This window comes from Chenopodium quinoa, unplaced genomic scaffold (assembly GCF_001683475.1).
Source record: "Chenopodium quinoa cultivar QQ74 unplaced genomic scaffold, ASM168347v1, whole genome shotgun sequence".
NCBI classification, from domain to species: Eukaryota; Viridiplantae; Streptophyta; class Magnoliopsida; order Caryophyllales; family Amaranthaceae; genus Chenopodium; species Chenopodium quinoa.
Window position 1 is genome coordinate 21,614,003 of NW_018742204.1, and position 5,230 is coordinate 21,619,232.

The following is a 5,230-nucleotide window of genomic DNA, read 5'->3' on the forward strand; positions in this document are numbered from 1 at the left end:
TGGGTTTGAGCTCGAAGTTTTCAGCCATGTCTAGTAGAGAAGACGACGATTCCGATGCTCCCGAAGAAGTCACTGCTCAACAGGTATCTTTCTCTCTCCTATCAATTTCTGATAAAAATCTTATGATTATGTAATTTATAGAAATTAATTTTTTATTTTTTGAATGATTTGATTATGCAGGGAATTGAACAAGATGAAGAGATTAGAAAAGCTCTTCGATTGAGTAAATCCAGGTTTTTTCTCGCTATTTCTCTCTCCTCCCTTCAATTTTTGCTTAATTTCGCTTGTTGTCAATTGCACAATGATGAATGATTATCTTTTTTTTTTTTTGGGTGATATTATATGGTTGGGAATTTGGGATGTTGGTTTTGATATGATATTGATATCAATCTGATGTTTTTGTGATTTGTATATTTTATCCTTGGGTTTTGACGAGGTTGCCAACTAAGTAGCTTCGTATGTGAGTATCAATTGTGTTTAAAGTTTGGTTTTTAATGATGAGCTTGTCAATCGAAGTTTTCGTGTTATTGTAAACCGTCTTTGGAGGTGGTATTGGTAGCTATGTATTGAGTGTAGACTGTGGTTTGATGCTCTAGTGTTTTATGAGCCGTTCAATCAAAGTTTCGTGTTTTTGAGTCCGATTTAGGAGGTGTTAATGCAGGCTATGTATTGAATATCAACTATGGTTTGGTGCTCTAGTGTTTTATGAACTTGTCGAATGATGTTTCCTATTCTTTGAAACCGATTCAGGAAATGTTAATGGCTTAATGCTTGCTATGTATGGATTATGGATTATCAACTGTGATTTGGCGCTCTAGTGTTTTTTATGTCTTAAGTTATATAAATCATAATTGCAAATTTTTGGAAACAGAGATAGAATGTCTTTTATTAAGAATCTGGATTGATCATCATTTTACTATTCTTGTCGGTTTCTGTAAATTGCTTGTTGAAGTCTTGACATTTAGTTAGTGTTGGATTTTGGATCAAACTTGTAGATGATGATTCTGATTTTTGTAGTGCACACCATTGCCTTGGGGTTTTCATATCACTTATTGGATGTAAAGTGGAGAAACTGGAGATTGTTACTCTTTGTGTTTGGCAAAATTTATGCATTTTGCCCTGTGTCTGGCCTGTACTTTTTTCATATTTGTGGTTTGAATTTGTCTCTCATTAGGGCTCGTCGTGAAGGGAAAGAACGTCGGAAGAAATTGGCTGAAAGGCTAACTCCACGACAAAAGAAAGTTGAAGCATCTGATGATGACGTTGAAATGGTTGAAGATGAAGATGAACCTGTTACAAGTAAGCAATCCCAAGTAAACACAGGGATGCTTCCAGATGACATTGTCAACTTGCTTGCTGCTCGTGAGAAGTATGTTCTTCAATCATCCTCATCATTTTTTGCAAATGCTTTAATTTATTCCATGGTTTCTTAAATTTTCCCTTTAGGTGTTGTCTAATTGGGCATTGATTACTGGTGTAATTCGCAGGCAAGTATTTTTATCAGATTCCGAGGAGGAGAAAGAGGAGAAAAAACTAAAACCAAAGAAGAAACGAAGCAAACAATCAGGGTACGATGCTTCTAATTTTTGTAAAGTCCGTCCATATTGGCAAAACTTGAGAACATTTCATAGGGAGTGACAAGCCTGCCTGACTTTTGAATTCATTTTAAATGCTTATGGATTTGGTTGACTCCATTCATCTCTCAATGTGTACTACAATCTTATGACTTTTTGTTGTGATCGATCTTTCAGGGTAGAGACTGTAATTCTGAAGGAGCTACAACCTTCACTTTGTGTGCAGAAATCCTTGGAGTTCTTAGAGAAAAGGAAAAATCAAGTTCCTAGGTCTGCTGCGGTCTTGACCAATTCAAAGCAAGCTTTGCGTCTCCTCTCTTCCTCTGGATTGCTGAAGTAAACTCATGTATCTCTGATTTTTGTTGTTGCTCTATAGGCTCATAGCCAGTAAGTGAGAGGTGAACAATTGAAGATGGTTGTAGTTCTTTCCAGTCTTTTTATTACAATTGATTGATTACCTCTCGAGTTTTGATTGAGATGTGAGTCAAGAGATGAAAGGCTTGCTCTTGAAAAGTCTTATTAGCATTAAATTTTCTCCATGTTAATATGTAATACTATCCTTCATATTTGATTCTACATTTCTACATCAATGCCAAATGCATTTTTAGATTGATCTGAATTTTTTTTTTATACAACCATTTTCTGATAATCTGAATCTAATAGACTTCTTAAGGCGCCTCACATAAACAAAACATATCATGGTAAACGACGTGCAAGTTTAGTCCAAGATCTCCAGAAGACGAGACTGTCATCTGGAATCAAGCTAATGAGTTCCAGTAGACAGGCTGCTGAAGTTACAGCACCTTGTGAAACTAATTGTGTATATTTCGCAAGTTTTCAGATTATCTTTTGCTATTGAATGATGCTAGTTTGCATGTTCATCAAACTTCTCAACAATCCTAAAAAGGGTAAAGGGATTTAAACCCAGATTTGGATATTTGTTAAGAGGGCTAAATTTGTCTTTCCACTTGCTAAAGAGGCCAAGATTGGCTGCTACTTGGTGACAGCCGACTCATTGTCTTTTAGAGAAAGTGACACCATCAAGAATTCAAGATTGTTTAAAACAAGTAACATTTCTGTTGCCAATACATGTTAACATGTAATAATATAGATTAAAAAGAAATAGTACATCAAAAGTAGCAAGTTTTGCTCTATTTCCTGCCAAAAGGAAATATGGGTAGAAAATTCACTATGATGAATTACACAATAGTAACTATGTACAAATTATCAGAACTACTCTGAACAATTGAATACAGAATTCCTGAAAGTTAACACCAACAGGTGCAGCTGAATACGAAAATCAGGGACAAGTAAAGTTATCTCCAAGGTCAACCCACATCTGATCCTGAGTCATGGATGCAGGTGTAGTTGAACCATTCAAGCTGAGCAAGGAATGCAAGGTGTTCTTCAACTTGTTCACACATTTTCGACGTTGGATTCGAGCAAGAATGACATCTCTGTCTAATGGTTTCGGCGATCTGAGGTGAAGCTGGGTTGATACAGGTAGTTTCTTTTCAGCTTCATTAGCCTCATCCCTCTCTTCATAAAACTTCAAGTTTTGAGTTTCTGATTCCATCAAAGGCTGCTCCTTAACAGACATCCTAAACCTCTAGCTTTGTTTGTATATTTTTCAGAGCTTTAATATTGAAGATGAGATAAAATCATACAATGTTTTTAAGGGTTTTTAAGATATTTTGTTGAAGAGAAATGTATAATGTTATATATAGTAAAGTATGTAATAACAAGGTGCCTGTGGTTTTGTCTGCAACCGTGGGTGAGAGGTTATAAAAATCTGGGGGTATTTAATGTTTGTTTAAAGATTTTGAGGCGGTTTTAGAAAGTGAAAGGTAGCTGGTTTTGCAAAAAATGAGGAAGCAAGGTGTACCATCAATCACTTGCCACAACGCCAATCTCACTTCATCTTTTGTCAAACTTTATCCAAATAATGAGAAGATGATTTGCAATTGGTGAATTGGATAAGCATGTATTTTTCCTTGTTTGGTGTGGGTTAAAATTTATGTAAATATATATTTTTTTTAATTGTATAATGTAATTGTAAATAAAATTAAAAAATTAGTTATTTTAAAATACAATTAAAAATTAGTTATTTTAAAATACATATTGAATTTCAATGCAGTGTTTGTAAATTCGGTCAATATTCGATTATTATCAATTATTTTAATTAAGAGAGATATAATGACAAATAAGATAGACGAGATTTGATTGCAGGTTTTGAGTACCATTCTTAAGACTTTAACCTAGTAACTTAGTAAGGTAGTTGATCATTCTCAACATTAACATCATTATGAAACAAAAATATTTTTTTTTACTCTTGACTCTTTATCTTTTTCCCATTAATACTTGCACCTCTATGAATTGTGATACTTCGTAATGGTATTGGGACAAGGGGTGAGAAGGGTTCAATCCCCACCCTAATCCCCAAACAATCCTTATCGAACAAGAGATTTATTTCGTTTTGGGATTATTTATCCTTACAATTTTTATTGTTGGTATAAGCAATTTAAGTCCTACAAGAATAAGGAATAGAAGTCTTCCTTATATCTAAACAAAAAAATAAAAAAAAATTCTTGTAAGTGATAGGAGTCCATAGGACACTCTATTAGTATGAGACATTTTAAAAAGGTGCTTGAAAACAAATTTGTGTGAGCTAGACTTAAAGCGGACTATAATACTAAAGCATAGTGAAACTAGTTGATCAAGGCTCAACACTTATACTACTCCCTCCGTGTTTTTGTAAGTGTTAACACTTCCTATTTCCGAACGTGTTTTTTTTAAGTGTTACACTTCTTTTTTTGGCAAAAAGCTACATTAAAATATTATATCTCTCTCCTCTCATGGTCCCCACCTAAACCCACTATTACTTTTTTATTTTATTTTTCTCTCACATTTATTAATTTTCAATAAACTATTAACTCTACTATCTTTCTTTTATAATTTTTTAATACTCCAACTACCTCACTTTCCTCTTATTTTATTTAAGTCAATTAAATTGCCTAAAACTATATGCCGGTCAAAGTGTAACACTTAAAAAAAACACGGAGGGAGTAGCATTTTTTTATTTTTATTTTATGTTTTCTTACAATTGCCAAAAAAAAAAAAAAAAAAAACAATCACCCAACTCAATATTCACTTACTCGACATTAAATTGGATCACATATTTTTTTCTCCTAATATGAAATATGATACTCCATTCACTTCATATTGTTTTTGTCATCTAGAATTTTACTGCGATAGGAAATTGATCTAGGATGGGATGAACAATAGGGAGTAGAACAAATGTTACTATTTTATAGAGTAATTGTTATTGAATATGAATCAATGTATATTTTCAATATATCAACATTTTATACTCCACTCTTGTAATAAATAAATAATTATTCATACTCCGTATTATAGTTTATTATTTTATTTTTCTTAAAACACATTAGTAAGTTCTTTTCTTCACATAAATATTGCCATGATGTACCATGCCTAATAATTTTGAAATTATGGTACTAGAAGTCTAGAATCAAGGATCGTTTGCTGTTTGCACTTTGCAGTTAAACAACTTGGGACAAATCATTCTGAAATCTGAATTCGCACAAACATAAGCCTCTGCAATAAAATTTGAGGAAAATTGAATAAGACTGGACTAG